The 17,875-nt window shown below is 45.8% G+C and overlaps 1 protein-coding gene and 1 long non-coding RNA gene across 6 annotated transcripts in view; one reads left to right on the top strand and one right to left on the bottom strand.

Moving 5' to 3' along the window:
• Positions 1–17,875, bottom strand: part of GGT1 (gamma-glutamyltransferase 1) — a 244,715-nt gene that overhangs the window by 203,710 nt on the left and 23,130 nt on the right. For 2 of the 4 annotated variants that reach the window (XM_086942789.1, XM_086942791.1), the window contains exon 2: positions 1,928–2,353. The exons of the other annotated variants lie outside the window; for them this stretch is intronic. The gene's annotated coding sequence lies outside the window, so the exon portion shown is untranslated. The remainder of the gene's footprint in view (positions 1–1,927; positions 2,354–17,875) is intronic. 4 annotated transcript variants of the gene reach the window in all.
• Positions 1–17,875, top strand: part of LOC147679047 (uncharacterized) — a 117,102-nt gene that overhangs the window by 25,979 nt on the left and 73,248 nt on the right. The window lies entirely within an intron of this gene.

Genomic DNA, 17,875 nt, shown 5'->3' on the forward strand with positions numbered 1-17,875 from the left:
GATAATCTTAGTTACTCACAACTGCCAAAACCCAGACAGTCTCCCCCCTGATGGAGGCCAATGGAGTCACTTGGAGAAAGGAACACTCAAATAACTGACCCAATGATGACACTATCCACCAAGCCACACGAGCGGAGATAAAATATACACCGCAAACTGTGAAAGTGTGGTTGAGGGTCTCCGAAACAATCTACCTCAGACTCTGGTTTATTGAAACATGTACCAGTGTCCAGGCCTTATGGGTACTGTCAAACACATTCACGGACAAATTGGTAACAGCAGCACATCGGCTCACAAACACTCACAAGGCCTAGGAAAATAAGGGGAGAAGCCTAATTAGTGTACACTATGTGTTATAGTATCACAGGAAGTGATTCTGTGGGAGGTGATGTCACAACCATATGATACACAATAGAAGCTGGAGTGAAGTTTAACTCCACCGCCGGATGCACAGCTTTTTACGTGATTATTCACCACAGCGACAACTTTATCCACATTTCAACAATTCTATTTTCCTTCCTTGTAATCCAGTGACTATTCGTTCAACACTTCTTTCCACTTTTCAACCTTACAACTCTTTACAAGAGGTCTGAATATATAAAACTAATGTCAATATTTTAAATCTATAGGCAACCCCTGAAGAAGGGCTTTGGGTAAAGTTATGAACTTCGGGATGTTTTACGGATTCGTCATGCGCTAGAAAAAGGCCGGTATCGGCATATCTGCGCACTAGAAACTGTTGAATACATTAAGGTCGCATATGTGAAATGTTGAAAAGTGGAAAGAAGTGTTGAACGAATATTCACTGGATTACATGGAATGAAAATAAAATAGTTTAAAGGTGGATAAAGTTGTCGCTGTGGTGAATAATCGCGTAAAAAGCTGTGCATCCGGCGGTGGAGTGCAACTTCACTCCAGCTTCTAATGTGTTTACATATACGTGGCACTCGGGCAGGCCGTGGTTCCGGTTTGCTCACTACAGTTTAAATTCGAGGATAATTGAATCACGAATACATTTTGAAAACAGGAGTGCACTTGGTGAACCCTTTTTGACAACCATATGATAGACGTCCCTTTGATGGGAATGGAACATGCTCATGAGCATTTAGTGAAGTCAAATAGATAAATACATATTTTTGGCTTTATCTAGAGCAGATCTACCTGGAAATCTGCACACAAGTGGAGAGGGAGGTGCATTTGGGTGGGCTATGTTTACACATTAGACATGCTGTTTTTTCCCCAGTAGGTCTCTTATTTATGCTTTCGAGTTAAAATCATACAGGAATTAGAGTGGCCCGCAGGCACATGTTCCGATTGGTTGGCCTTCCATTATGCCATGGCCGATATGAGTGCCAGGTGGGAAATGCTCCGTGTAAATTGCTCTGGAACACATTTGTTACAACAACGTGTTCTCTTTCAGTTGAGAATATGTGACGCTTTTGATGTCTGCACATATTGTTTAAACTGGAGAGAAAGCACAGAAGTGCTTATCTCCAGTGGTTAATTTGTGCCGGAGCTTTCAGGTGCTTAGCACCGGCACTTTTTTTTTTTTTTAACAGGGCCGGGGCTATTGAATTTTTCTCTCCAGTGAGATGAGCTAAATAATTATTCAAAAGAAATGTACCTACCTGTCCTGTGTCCTCCTCCTTCCATTTGGATTCACGTCTTGTCTGGTATGTCTTCAAAGGATGGTCCACCCAGGTCCAGGCATGATGACTGCATCACGCGAGTGATGTCAGTAGTGCACGCCTGCCTTTCAAGGAGCATTTTCTTTCGCATTGGTTAATTATTACGGTTGACGGGGGGCTGATGGGTGAGCTGCACGCAAGGCAGGCTGGGTCCTGGAAAGGACCGGTTTCGGCAAAAATCTTAAGGCAACATCTCGGAAGTAATTAAAATGCGTAGCTGCTTTCTGTTAACAACTCACCTGCTTCTGCTGGGTTTTCATTTCAGTGCATAACATAAATTATTCCTTTTGACTTGCATTGAATGCTGATGCTCTTGGCCTGAGCCGGGGGCCCACCAAAACACATTATTTGCCAGCGATCTAATGAAGCCAGTCCCACGGACACTGCAGGTCACAGGTAAGGGTAGTAGATAGCACTCCAACAAATCGCTATTAATTAATCTTCTGGAACAGATTTACTATTGTGTGTACTCCTCCAATTTCTTTGCAGCAAATAAATGTATAAGTTAACTCTCAACTCTGCTTTTTTAAGCTCAGCGCCTCGTGAGTCCATGGCCCCTTTCCTCTGCCACACCTGAACTCCCAATTTATGGGTTCCCGGAGTAAATTGCCAGTGCCAGGGCTTTTCCACATATGTAAACCGGCATGTCTTTCTTTTTGAAGAATCTGCAAATGAAAAAAAGCATGTTACAGCACTTGTCTGCAGCTGCAGGGCAAGTTTTAGCCAGAACCCACTGACACACGTATGGACAGAAGTTCCTGCAGGTTATCAAGTTATTTATGTTAGTGTTTCTAGCGCAAATTAGTCCACTGCAGGACCCCTGGCTCTAGCATCTCCATTCTTGTAGTAATCTTAGATGTAAATCACCCAGTTGAATGATTATCAGACAGGCCTTGTGTGTGATCACTCACAGATATTTTAAATTTGCGCACTCATCTCAAAGGCCCGGACTGTGTCACGTTTCACGTGGTAGTTTCCATCTGCACTGCTTCCCCGCCAACACAAGGCAACATCAAATGAATACTACACTCTCCATGCAAGCTGCTTGGAGAACCTCCAGGCGCCAGTGCTCATGGCTACTGACGGAGCTAAAATGAGAATTACTTTTTCCAAAAACAAGGGGTAGTTTCATATTGAAAAATTGTTCTTTTGAGCTTGAAACGAATTTAACTACTTCGATGCTGATGACAGAACCGCTCCGTCATCAGCTGCGGTTGGGCTGTGCTCATGACAGAGCGGTTCCGTCATGGCCCGGCCGCCGTGCCTGCGCGGCGCTGATTTTGCGCCTGCGCGGCGCGTTCTATTAGGCGGGCAGGGCCATGACGGAACCGCTCCGTCACGAGCACAGCCCAACCGCGGCTGGTGACGGAGCGGTTCTGTCACCAGCATGCGGCCGCCCCGCCCTCTTAGCGCTGCGGCGGAATAGCCGCTGCAGCGATGGGGTTAAACACCATAATGTAAACAATGCACATGCTATATTACTTGTGTTTTAGCCCAATAAAAAATACCACTATCACTCTTGCATGCACATTTTAGCACGCACTGTGTGCCCCTTCACGTAATTCACCATAGCGCACCCACAGCTATCTTCTGGCTGCCTGGCCACGTAATCGTTTGGCAAAGGGATGAATTAGCGCTGTTTCTGTTTGAAGCAATTTGTAGCTGCTTAACTTGAGAATTTCTCAGGAGGCTGGAAGGTAGAGGGTTGGTTTGCAGTTGCCTTGAACATTCATCACCACTTTTTCTCACAGTTTATCTGATTTGAAGCTTGGGATGGTTAGAGGAGACGGAGATGTTTTGTTTATGTCCATATGGAGTAATGCTACACTAAACCGGACATTGCATGGGATGAACAACTTGGAGGACCTTATTAAAACAGGAAATTAAATATGAGCACGAGTTGCAGATAGAGCTCAACTGCAACTTTTGTTTATGAAGTATTGGTGCGGCTCACCTAAAACTCATAGATGGTATAAATATTATATCTAATATATCAAAGAATCACGCCTTGTTCTCTGTGGTAGGGCAGAGGCTGCGGCTATATTTAGGGAGCAGGGGTTGTGAGACATTACTGTATGATCGGATATTGCGAATGCGAACCTGCGAGTGCATTGTATTGATTGATGCTTCTTTTTTGGAGTATACGGTCTGGTTGCAGCAAGAGAGAAGGGGTTGGGCAGTCGGGTGTGAGTAAGCGACATTCCAGAATAAGCATCATCAGAAAGGAACAGCAAGGCTTCAATTTCAGAGTTTATCCGGGTCCACTCGCTGCCAACACTGGATTCCAGACAGGGGCTCTGTCTTTGCATGGCTCTCTACCCATTGCTGGGCACCTGCACTGGTTCTGCAAGTCATATCCCTACAGCCTGTGTGTTCGGGAGCTAATGGGGCCTTGATGGGCTTCCTGTAGACCAGGGATGTGGAGGTTAGATGTCATGGGTGTGTTTTGCTCAGTCTTCCACCTCTCTGGGTGGATGTGTGGTGTTTTCAAATTTACAACCCTGTGTGTGACAGGCACCTCCTCAGGATCTTGCTGTGTCACAGCTTGGCCCATCTGTGCTTCGATGACACACGTCTAGTGACTGACCCTCAGCCACAGGTGCACAGTGCAGGGTATAGACGGTCATGTCATTCATCCTTATGGCCATGCACATGGCTCATTTCCGGACTTTAACATGGAGATTTTGGTTCTAACCCGTGTTATGGAATGTACAGCTATACGCGTTCTGGGTGTGGGTGGACCCAATAGAGAAGTGGGTGGAGCCAGTGGAGGGATAGGGTGGAGCCAGGGGGTGTGGGTGTGAACTCCTTAAACAATTTGTGCACACACACTTAATATTTCACAAATTAAGCACTGCCTATCTTGGCCTTGACACATGGATTAGAGTGGGGTGGAAGGGGTGCAGTTCTTTCTGAAAACATTTAAGAGCTCTCTGTGAGCCCCATTCTTGGCGGTGCGGTAGGGTGCACCGGCTTGGTTGTGTAAAGCACCTTGCGTCGCCACATTGCGCCTGTCCCACCTAAGGACTTGACGAGCACACGTTCTAACACCTCACCCGCCCACCTTGGTTTCCGGTTAAAGGGGCAGCCTCCTCTCTCTAACAAGCATTTGCAATGCAATAGGTCTCACAATTATGCGAGTTTGAGCTATTGGCATTGTAAATGACAATGCCTTTTATGTATGCTTTGTGTTTTTAAACCTATATAAAATGCATTGTTATTTATAACCAATAGGTCAAACTCTTGCAAATGTGAGACATAATGCCTTGCAATAAAGGGCCTTCTCATCCAGTTTGAAAGCGCGTTGATGCAATTCAGTACAGGATATGCGCTCTACAAAAACCTACATTAGATATGGTAAATATGAAATAATATTGTTTCACATTTGATGACCGCATAGGCTATTTAACTAGAAAACATGATTAACGGACACATTTTGGGCAACTCGTGACAGGCGCATTTGTAAATGTTGCAATTAATTTTTTTTTATTACTTTCAGTAGATGAAACTTAATTTAATGGTATACTTGTCTGTACTTAATTGAGACACTGAAAAATTATAAAAACACTTTCTTTTAACATTTTAAAGTCTTTAGCATAATTGTTCATGACATTTGGACTGATTTACACCTTTTGATGGCTCTTCTTGAACTTTGGCTTTTGGAGCCAAACCAAAGGCCAGGCTCAACTCTCCCCAAGGCGGCTTGTGTCTCCCTCAACACACAGCCTCTGTACTCCCATCACAAATGAACAACACACAGCCTCTGTACTCCCATCGCAAATGAACAACACACAGCCTCTGTACTCCCATCACAAATGAACAACACACAGCCTCTGTACTCCCATCACAAATGAACAACACACAGCCTATGTACTCCCATCACAAATGAACAACACACAGCCTCTGTACTCCCATCACAAATGAACAACACACAGCCTCTGTACTCCCATCACAAATCAACAACACACAGCCTCTGTACTCCCATCACAAATGAACAACACACAGCCTCTGTACTCCCATCACAAATGAACAACACACAGCCTCTGTACTCCCATCACAAATGAACAACACACAGCCTCTGTACTCCAATCACAAATGAACAACATACAGCCTCTGTACTCCCATCACAAATGAACAACACACAGCCTCTGTACTCCCATCACAAATGAACAACACAGCCTCTGTACTCCAATCACAAATGAACAACTCACAGCCTCTGTACTCCCATCACAAATGAACAACATACAACTCCCTGCAGCCTCTGCACTCACATCTTGAACAACACAGACTCTGCAGATTCTGTACTCCCATCACAAGTGAACAACACACAGCCTCTGTACTCCCATCACAACATGAACAGGCAGCATATACAGCCTCTGTACTCCCATCAAAAATGAACACACAGACTCCCATCACGAATGAACACACAGACTCTGTACTCCTATCACAACATGAACAATAAACCTCCCCTGCAGCCTCTGTACTCCCATCACAACAGCCTTTCAGCCCCCGTATTTCCCTCGCAATCCACACAACGCACATCCCCTGCAGTTCATATATATTATCATCCATACAACACACAGCCATTGCAGCTCCCATCACAATCCACACAACACACAGCCTTTGCAGCTTTCACTACAATCCACACAACACAAAGCCACTGCAGCTCCCTTCACAATCCATACAGCACACAAACACTGCAGCTCCCATCACAATCCACACAACACACAGCCACTGCAGCTCACATCACAGTCCATACGACACATCCTTTGCGGGTCATATTACCATCCATACAACACACAGCCTCTGCAGCGCCCATCAAGATCCATACAACACACAGACCCAGAAGCTCCCATCACAATCCCATACAACACACAGCCACTGCAGCCGCCATCAAAACCCATACAACACACAGCCACTGCAGCTCCCATCACAATCCACACACAGCCACTGCAGCTCCCATCACAATCCACACACAGCCACTGCAGCTCCCATCAAAATCCACGCACGGCCCCTGCAGCTCCCATCAAAATCCACACACGGCCCCTGCAGCTCCCATCACAATCCATACTACACACAGCCCCAGAAGCTCCCATCACAATCCATAAAAAATACAGCCACTGCAACTATCATCATAATCCACACAACACAAAGCCACTGCAGCTCCCTTCATAATCCACACAACGGCTCCCATCACAGTCCATACAACACACAACCACTGCATCTCCCATCACAAACCACACAGAGCCACTGCAGCTCCCATCACTATCCACACACAGCCCCGGCAGCTCCCACAAGAATCCATACAACACACAGACCTGCAGCTCCCATCATAAAATCCATACATCCGGCAGCCACATGAAAAACTGGGCATAATATAGACCCTGCGGCCTCTGCAGTCTCCTTTACAATCTGCACAAACATAGCCCCTGTGTCCCCATCACAATATGTACAATACACACACTCTGCTGCTTAATGGAACATCGAACAAACCCCTGTAGACTCAGCATCTTCGACAACAATCTGAATCTGCACCAACTGTATGTGCCTTCTTGTCACAGTCTGTACAAAGCACACACCCCTGAATCCTTATCACAATCACACAACCCCTGCAATATCTGCATATTCCATCAAAATCTGAACACACAACTCCTATAGCCGTAGCATCCCACCACAGTCTGTCAAAGAACAACTAATCCCTAAAATTACCATTCAACCCATGCAACCTGCAACCCTTGCCTCCTCTGTATCCCATCAAACAAGCATCCTGGGACCGGTTTCGGATTCACAATCCTCATCAGCCAGGCTATCTTAGGGCGAGTGGGTGTGAGTATTTGATTGGTTCAGATGCTCCGTCCATCACCACCCCCTTTTGTACCACTTTGTTCGCCATAAGTTGGCAGGGTATGCTCAGACGTGAGTCCCTTGCTCATTTTGCCACTGGATTCAACCAAACCGGGCTGAAGAGGGCTGAAATGCCAGAAACCGGTTCTCTGTAGCTTGTTTCCGGTCCAGGGAAGGCATGGCTTGGCAGTTCGGCCTGGACTGTTCCCATGAGGCACAGGCTCAGACGGATTTGCATATGGCCATGTCTAAACTGGGGTGGCAGAGTGGGCTAAAGAACGGTGATGGATTAAATCCAGATCTGTTGACTGGGTGTTAGTATTTGATTGGTTCATATGCTCCATCCATCACCACCCCCTTTTGTACCGCCCACCATAATCTTGCCAACTCACAGCCCCTGCCACACCATCAAAATCTGCACAATACACAACTCCTGCACATCATCACAATATGCACAACACACAGCCCCCAGTAACTTCTACAATCCTCACAGTATGTAAAGCACACAGCCTAGACAGCCTTCACATTTCACATAAGGTGTTCAGTAATCATTTGATATTGTACACTAGACATTAAAAACACCCTGTCCACGGTTCATCACGAATGGCTGTCCATAGTGGGAATGTGTACCAATTTCTCCTGCTACAACTTCTGGCTAAACTTGCTAAAACTATGTGCACGAACGGTTCAACTTCAAACCGTGCTCATTCACGCAGAACTTACTTTGAATTAGGCTACAAAAATTAACACAAATAAAAGAATGTGTTCTTGGTAACATTACTGAGGAGAAATGTGATGTTGTTCCTCTTCCATAATTACTAGCGCAGCTTCTATGAAGAAACATATTTATGCGTTGATATTACTGTGGAACCAGGAGCTTGTGGAACGAATACCAGCTTCTCTACCCGATCTCTTATAAGCGTGCGGCCATAGGCAAATCACTAGGTCTCTTCCCATGTCTGTGAAATGTAGGGAACTCATAAACGAGCCAATCCTGGAGTGAAATTAATGTTGGGGGCTCCCCACTACCCCTTTACCATTTACACACCCTTTGAGGTACTGTCCGATACCAACATTGGAGGAGTGCAAGGCAACTCTCACACCGGGGACTCGCTTGTAACAGAGTCTCGCAGTGTGTATTTTATAACTCACCAGTCGAGGGGAGATTCCTTTTTAGGTCCATAAATGCTTACACTCCACAAGTTATATTTCCACATCTTCCATTCCAAAGGACTCACATGCATTAAGTCGGCGTGCACATACGACGGGTCACTACTCATTACAGTAATTAAAAACATAGAATTCCGAGCACATACCGCTGCAGCCGCCATTGTCCCGATCAGTGTCTCTATAAAATAGTGCTCACCCACCAGATAAAGCCCTCCATGTCACTCCGCAAGTACACGATCCAGTCTGGATGGGCAAGATGAAAAGGAGACTGGGAGGAAACAAACAAGCCTCACTTCAAATAGAAAGTGAGCGATTACCATAAAGGATGACGTGCACCAATAAAAAGGATGGGCCGAGCGTCCACTGCACTTCCGAAATCTCCTCGATTACAAGAGGTCTCGCAGAGTGAGCAACGCATGCGCTGCAACGCTAGGCGAGACCTAAAAACGCTAGAAGGTTGCTGTCCACTTGCTTCCGCTGTCCACCCGACTCTGCATATTCTGGCTTTCAAGGCACCTTCATTTAATAAGTGAGATGGCCTCAGAATTAAAGGCGTCTTAATGGGCGTATCATCTTTCTACGGTAGAAAGCACACTGCAAAGAACTGCCCTTTAGGACAAGGCAATAGGTCTCGTATATGTGAGAGCTTTTCGGTTTGCCAATGTCTTTTAGCCATGTTGTACAGCAGCGTGCCTGCTGTTGAGTAGGGCTAAGTGTTATTGGTGTGGCGTAGAGTACAGTGGCGTATATGAGAGTGGAGTAGTGTGGAGTTGAGTGGCATGGACTGGTGTAGAGTATATGGGTGACGTAAGGAGTGGCTTACGGTACAGTGGTGGAAGGTAGAGTGGGTTAGGGAAGAGTGGTGGTGTACAATACGGTGGCGCACAATGCAACGGCGTAGAGTGGCAGAGAGTAGAGTGTTGTAGAGTAGAGTCGCACAGACTAGAGTGGCAAAAGGGGCACAGAATAGAGTAGAGCAGAGGGGCGTAAGGTGCCATAGAGTGGCACTCTGTGGGTGGGCTTGGGGTGGATTGGCAAAATGGCATAGACTAGTGGCATCGAACAGAATGATGTGGACCAGAGTAGAGCGGCATGGAGTTGTGTTGAATAGAGTGGTGTAGAGAAAATTGGAGTGGCGTAGAGTATAGCGGCACAGAGTAGAGTGACAGAGTAGAGTGCGTAGACCGGCATTGTGTGGTGACGTAGACTGGAATGGGGTAAAGTAGAGCGGCACAAAATGGAGTTCTGTAGAGTAGAGTGGCGTTTAATAGAGTGGCATAGAGTGGGGTGGCAGTGTGGGGTAGAGTGGCGCAGACTGGAATGGTGTAGAATAGCTTGGAGAGGTGTAGAGTAGAGTGGCATGGAGTGGAATGGCACACAGTGGAGTGGTGTAGAGTGTAGTGGCATGTAGTGGAATGGTGCAGCCTGACTGAGTAAAGTGGCGCAGAGTACAGTGACATAGAGTAAGGTGGCATAGAGTGTTGTAGTGTTGCATTGTATGCAGTAGAGTTGCTTAGAGCGGAGTGGTGTAGAGAAGAGTGGAATACTGTGGAGAGTGGTGGAGTGGAGTGATGTACAGTTGCAAAGAGTAGAGTGTTGTAGTGTAGAGGGGCAAATACTGGCGTAGAGAGGAGTGGCATAGAAGTAGAGTGGCATAGATTAGAGTGGTGAACAGTAGAGTGGCGTGGCATAAAGAAGAGTGGCGTAGAGTGGAGTGACAATTTGGAATGGCATAAAATGGTATAGAGTAGAGTGGCATTGTGTGGAGTGGCATACAATAGAGTGGCATAGGGTATAGTGGGTTGGTGTAGAGTGGCATAGCTTAGAGTAAAGCAGAGTGGGGCTGAGTAGAGTGGCATAGAGTAGACTGACATAGAATAGGGTGGGGCTAAATATAGTGGCATAGAGTAGACTGGTGAAGAATAGAGTGGGATGGAGTAGAGTGGAGTGTCAGAGTGGAATGCGTTGAGTAAAGTGGCATAGAGAGGAGTGGCATAAGGTGGCATAGAATAGAGTGGCATGAAGTGGATTGACGCAAAGTACCATAGAGTGGCATTATGTGGAATGGGTGGGGGAGTGGCATGGAGTAGAGTGGTGTAGAATAGAGTGGAGTGGATTAGACAGGAGTAGACTGCCATAGAGTGCACTAGACTGGCATAGAGTGGCGTGGAGTGGCATAGAATCCACTGGTATAGAGTAGAGTGGTATAGAGTAGAATGGTGTAGAGTAGCGTAGTGTGAGGAGGAGTGGAAAACAGCGGTGTTGAGTAGAGTGTTGCAAAGTGGAGTGCTGCACAGTAGCATGGCATAGGGTGGAGAAGTATAGAATGAAGTGGTGTAGAGTAGAGTGCAGTGGAGTAGTGTAGAGTGGTGTGGATTGGAGGGGCATAGAGTTCCATATAGTGACATTGTGTAGAGTGGAGTGGTGTGGAAAACGTACGGTACAAAAGAGTCGAGGGATGTAGAGCAGTATAAAGTGGAGTGGCACAGGTATTGGCACAGAGTAGAGTGGCATAGAATTGCATTGTGTGGAGTGGGGTGGGGGCATAGAGAGGAATGGCGTAAAGTGGAGTTGTGTAGAGTAAAGTGGCATAGAATAGAGTGGCATTTAGTGGGGTGGCAGAGTGGAAGGGAAGGGTGAAGAGTGGCTTGTAGTGGTGTAGAGTAGAGTGGTGTGGAGTGGTATGGTTTAGAGTATCCAACAGCAGAGAGGAGTGGTGTAGTCTGGCATTGTGGAGAGTGGCGTAAAGTAGAGTGGCACTGTGTGGAGTACAGTGGCGGGAAATGGAGTAAAGTAGAGTGGCGTAGAGTTATGGAGTAGCGTAATGTGGCATTGAATGGCATATAGTGAGTGACGTACAGTAGCGTAGAGGGTAGTGGCATTGAGTAGAGTGGTGTGACATAGAGCAGAGTGGCGTAGAGTAGAGTGGCATAGAATTCCGTTGAGTGGCATAGAGTAGAGAGGATTAGAGGGGCACTGTTTGGAGGGAGTGGGCATGGAGGGGCATAAAGTAGAGAGGCATAGATTAGGGTGGACTGGTGGAGGGTGGCATAGATTGGAGTAGAGTAGCGTTGGGTGGTGAAGTGTAGAGTGGCGTAGAGCTGATTGGCATTGATTGGTGTAGAATAGAGTGTGGGTGGAGTAGATTGGCGTGGAGTAGAATGGTATGGAGTAGAGTGGAGTGGCAAAGAGTGGTGTGGCATAAGGTGGCATAGAGTAGAGTGGCGTAAAGTGATGTTACCTTGTGTGGCACTGTACAGAATAGAGTGGAGTCATAGAGTAGATTGGATTAGAAAGGAGTAGATTGGAGTGGAGTGGCATAGAGTGGTGTGGAGTAGAGTGGCAAAGAGTAAGGTGAAGTGGAGCGGAGTAGAGTGGCATAGAATGACGTAGAGTAGAGTGGTGTGGCATAGAGTGGTGTGGAGTGTGCGTACACTGGGTTGGAGTGTCAGAGTAGAGCAGCGTAAAGTGTGGACTGGCATGGAGTAGCGTGGCGTTGAGTGGAGTAGTGTAAAGCGGAGTGAAGTTGAGTAGCATAAAGTAGAGTGGATTAGAGTAGTACAGTTATGGGTTTAAGAAACTAAAGCATCAATAGAGAAGGTAGATAGTGGGAAAGCGACATAAATGAAAAGCTCTTTGCCTGTGTTAAAAATAGGAAAGCATATTGTACGTACAGCACAAAAGATGAGGAAGAACAAAGATGGGGAAGAGCACATGTACTTGCTGCATGCTTCAGGAACTGGCTAACACAAGAAAAGAAGGGAAACCTACGGAAGCTAAGCGATCAAAAGATTGCAAGTCACAGTGACAATAAAAAGAACTAATGGTGTAATGTGGACCGGTTGTAAGCCCACTGAATTGTAATGTAAACAATATATCTCACAGCACAACGCTAGCGAGATGTAAAAAACACACAGGCTGCTCCACCAAACAAGTCTTGGCACCTGCAGGGGACCAGTGTATGCAATCAGAACAATTCCAGGAAACAAACGTGTGCACAGAGAGTGGATTGTCTCATTTGTAGGCATTCCGCCCCTCACAGGCATCGATGCTGGAAGTTGTTGCTGAAGTCGGGGAGTCCTTGAAGTCACACCCGGTGCAGATTGAACTCCATGAGATCAAAGCCAGGAGCGCTGAAGTTCAGCAGTGCCAGGGCTGTGGTGTCATCACGGGTGGCGCGTTGTGCACTTCTCGATGCAGTGTTCATGGTTTTGGTGCAGGCAGTGGCGAGGCATCGGTGCAGAGTTCTGGTGTCCGAGTCGATGAAGCTGTAGTCGGCAGCCTGAGGCTGCAGTGTTGTTGAGGGCAGTGCGGTGAGGTGGCACCCACAGCTGCAGTGCAAGCAGTGGAGTTGATGACACAGCTTAGGCGGCGGAGTGAGACCAATGTTGCGGTGCAGTAGAAGTTGGTGTGACGAGACAGTGCCCACGGTCAGACAGTGCCCACGGTCATGGTGCGGACAGTGGCGTAAATGTCCACGAGAAGCGTAGTCGTTGGTGAAACCAGGGCTGCAGTGTCGTTGAGATCGGTGCTGTGCTCAGCCATGGAGTAGTCACAGGCAAAAGCAACAACTACAGGCCGACCCAGCAAAGCAACACACAGCAAAGGGGCAGTTCTCTTTCTGACAGTTTTTCCGCTCCTCTTCTTGGAAGAGTCCTCAATCCAAAATTGTTCTAAATGTCTAGGCGTTTTAGGTCCAATACTTGTATGTCTTTTGGCCTTTGAAGTAAGCCTGCTTCAAAGGATTGTCTTTGTAGTGGACAAGTTCTTATCCTGCCTGGTCTTGGCTTCTGACACACTCCAGGTGTCTATTCAGGTGTATGGGATAACTCCTCCCACCACTCTAGCTCAGAAAGGCCCATCATTTTGGTGATTAGCCATCAGGATATGTTGTGTAGTTCCTACTATTTCGTAGGATCTGCGCATTGTTTGGACAACATAAACTAAGGGCTTGGTGTCTAGACTGGTTCCGGACACCCCGCAGGATATGTTGGACTACAGACCAGCTTGCTCACAGTGCCATCTTAAGCTCCCCCCCCCCCAATCTACTAGGGAGAGAATAGTTTCTGGCAACCACTGAACATGACAATCCTGATCATTCAGGGATTGTGGAAACAGTCCATAATCTTTTGCTCAGTCACTCGTGTTTACTGTTTCTTAGAGAGGTATACAGAATACACAGTGGGACATTTTCAATATATTTATTGAACCAACGTTATTCTTGTATAAAATACACGTGCTGCAATGGTTAGGAGACAGAAGCAAAAATAGGAGATTACAAGCACCAAAAGAGTGAACAGTAGATATATTTCTACCATTTTTCTGAAGCAATGAATATGTGCAAGCATATATGCAGAATATGGTAACCAAAGGTGCTCCTATGATGCGGACCCTACTCTGGGTGTACCTAGAGTGTGTATGGTTGTAGAGCCAATAATCCCCCCAAGTGGCGATCGGACCCCATTACCTGATCAAATACAGTGAAGGGCCCTGTCACAGAATGTCAGACTGGTGTGTGGTGGATTCTTAGCATGCACAGACCTTCAATGTCAGAAGAAGTGCCTCCTCTACCAATCTATCGGGATGCCTATTATTTATAATAAAGCAGCCCTCACGATGTGAGCGTAAGAGTAGTGATGTTAAGGATATGTAGATAGCCCTGTCACCTCGCGGATGAACATAGGACGACTTTGTAGAGAGGCGTAGTGCATGATGTTCAAGGCATCGTGATAATGATGTGTGAAGCTGGAAGTGTAAACAAAGTAGTTTCAGAGAAACTAACCCAACATTGTCATGCATGCTAAATGCAAGAAATAGGCTGCTTCACTACACGGGTCTAATTCGGGAATATAACAGATATGCAGGGACAACTACAACTCCATTTGTGTGATTGTCTAGAGTGATTGCATAAACAACCCAGCTGTCAGTCTGAAGTAAACCAGATGTTCATTCCACAGGCAGGCAGAGGCAAAGGATGGTAAAGCAAGAAAATGCACACTATCTAAAAGTCGCATTTACAAATACACAATTTAAAAACCAACTTCACCAACAGACATATTTTTCAGAGAACCAAAACTCCACATCTCTATATTTTCCCAATTGAAATTCACACTCGTAAGATGTTATAAGGTAGCTCCAATGATAACCTATGGGAAAGATAGTTCTTACAAAAGTGAAAAATGAAATTGGCAGTATTTCACTATCAGGATATGCAAAGCACACCAGCAAATGACCTATCTTCCACATTCACTGCACCCTGCCATGGGGCTACCTTAGGTCTACCTTACATGCAAGAAAAGGGAAGGTTTGGGCCTGGCAAATGAATGCATTTGCCAGGTTGACATGACATTTTAAAACTACCCTCACAGACACTGCAATGGGAGGCCTGAGACACGTTTACAGGACATGTGTTATGTTATGTTATGTTATGGATATTTGTAGAGCTATCCTTAAACAAAAAGAGAGGTAGGGAGAGTAGATTTGACACTCTTATTCCCCGGTTATGATCAGTCAACAAGAAAAGAGTGTCCTATGGTTTATTTTTGACCACATTTACGGAGCAAAAAGAAAGTATAATAAACAGCCCGATTTAGGGTGTTTTTGAAGAAAGCCCTCACTCAACACCTGGTGATGACATGCTTCATCATTGGGCCCCACCAAAGAGACCGAATGTCTCTTTGGTGTGCTACAACGCCAGGTCTACTGCGGAGCCGGTTGGTGAGAGTTAGGGCGTGTTTTGTGCAAAACTAAGCTAGTGAGTGGTGAGGGAATAAAAATAGTCTGTAGTGTATCAACTGGAACTTTATTCTATGATCACTAAAGACAGTATTTAAAATCAATGTGTATGGAAGCAGTCCACATTTATTTGAGTGGTAGTTTCCTAAGTATCAGTCGACATGTTTCTTGCCATGAAACTGGTGTAAATTTACCGGGCAATTCTTCAGGACTAGAAAGGTGTGTTTAAACCCTGGTGGTATGGACGCGCTAAGGCCCACCCTTACCTAGGGACGTGAAAGTGAAAATAATAAAAATAGTGAAAAAGTGCAAAAAATTAGGAAGACAGGTCAGTCTCCTAAATTACTCCAGGTTTTGGAGGCTTCGACTTTGCGGTTTCTGCACCTGAAAGTGAAAGGACAAAGACATACATGTAGAACAAGACACATATTTAGTAGTTGTTCTGATGATAACCTTAAGTCTGTAGTGCTCCGGAAGTGGTTCAGAGACAATAGTGATGCGACATAGCCATATCGTTAACACCACCTTAGCCCCAGGGTTTTACTTGCTAATCAGAAGGAAGTGCTACGTGCTTTTTTGTGGTACGAGCTAAATGTGTAGGTTGGTTAAAAAAACGGAAGATTCCGATTTGCGATCAAATTAATGGTACAGGTAGATCGCGTCAATAAAAACATGGTTAAAAAGTCTCACTTTTTGGTGTTTCAGATGAACACCATGGGTCACAGGAGGGGGGTGGGATCGTAATTGGCACACCCTGCGCGTTTGTCAGAAAAGGGAAGGAAAACAGAGTGAGTCAATGGCAATTAGTTTGGTACTTAGCTCAGTGTTGAGGCGGTCGTTGAATCGGAGGTTCTACTCACCCCCTCGACGCTCAGCACCCTCAGTGTACCTGCATCACCCTCTACTGGACCCCGACTGTGTGGAAACGGGGTTTCTGTGCCGTATATGTATCAGCGGCAGCGAGGTGAGGATCATTTCCGGGGTGGGTGTGGTCAAAGGTGGGGCTAGGGGTGGTGCCATGACTTGAGCCAATAGCCGTCATGTGACGGTTTCACTACGTGATTTGCATCTAGTTGCTGAGCAACCTACAGCGTCTGGGTGGTTGTTTAGCTTATGGTTGGTTACCGACGCTAAAGTTGGAAAGTAGATGCTGTTGATGTCGAGGGAGGAATTGGGGTGTAATTCTGATTACCGGTTGTTTGCTCTAAGAATGGAGTTTGGCTCGTAGTTAGTCCTAATTAAGTATTTGCGAGATTGATGAGTGATTTACACCTTTTTGACTTTAATGCAGTCAAAGCCATTTCATGCGGGGGCTGCTTACGTACCGAATTTGCTGAACAGCTTGCTAGGCTCACAAAATGTCTACTTCATCACAGCATTCCAAGGGATATCATCATTAAGACCGATAAGATGGGTCCCAAGCCTGTAGACCCACCTCTGTTCCTTTTCAAAGAGGCGACTGCTTATGTTGTTGCCACTGTTTATATGTTCAATTGCAGTCCAATGTAATCATTGGTTGTATGGTTCTTTTCCAGAAAGTGTCTGCTCATTTTGGTTGTTAGTTTTTTGCATCTGATGTTTGAGCGATGCTCACAAATTCTCCGCTTCACTTTTCGGCTCGTCATGCCTGCGTAGCATAGGTCGCAAGGACATGTTATCAGGTAGATCACATTTTGTGAGTTGCAATTTGTGTGGTCTCTCTGTGTCCATATTTTTCCAGGTTCAAGGTCGAGTGTTTTGGAATGTCCAGTGAGGTGGCAAACACTGCAATTAGAGCAGGGAAAATGACCAGTGATTTTTGGTAGATTCCAGGTATCCTTCGGCTATGTGCGGTTGGGGCTGTCCACAGGGCCTGGCTGTGGGGATCACATCCCCCAGGGCCTATCAAACTATATGAAGAAGTCCATTAACAAAAATTGGAGAATTTTATCCAGCACGAACAAAACTTGGGAAAAACCTTTGTTCTCTTTCAAAAAAGGACGCAGCCTAAGAGATGCACTCGTCCACACACGACCTAAAACTACTGCCCCGGATACAGTGAGATCAATTACGGGTACCTGGAATCTACCAAAAATCACTGGTCACAACCTGTTTGTTCAAGGTGTGTGCCTGTATTTAAGCTTTCGCTAAGTAAAAGGAGACATGTAGGTGGTTAATAAAGCTTTGTAACAATCAAACAGTTGACGGACACATCCTGCAACAAATACATCAAAAGCACAAATCAAAGCTGAGAAATGATTAAAGGACACAACACATTTAATAAATTACATATAGCTGGTATATTTTAACCTCACAAATACCTAAACCTCTTTGGAAATAAACTCAATTAGCAAGACATAATCAAGGCTGGTAACTTGGCAGATAACCTTGTGTGCATGTGTAAATTGAGACAATTGAATATATGCGGATATGAAATGGGCTCACGAGCATTAGGAGAA

The sequence above is a fragment of the Lissotriton vulgaris genome, chromosome 11 (genome assembly GCF_964263255.1).
Source record: "Lissotriton vulgaris chromosome 11, aLisVul1.2, whole genome shotgun sequence".
NCBI classification, from domain to species: Eukaryota; Metazoa; Chordata; class Amphibia; order Caudata; family Salamandridae; genus Lissotriton; species Lissotriton vulgaris.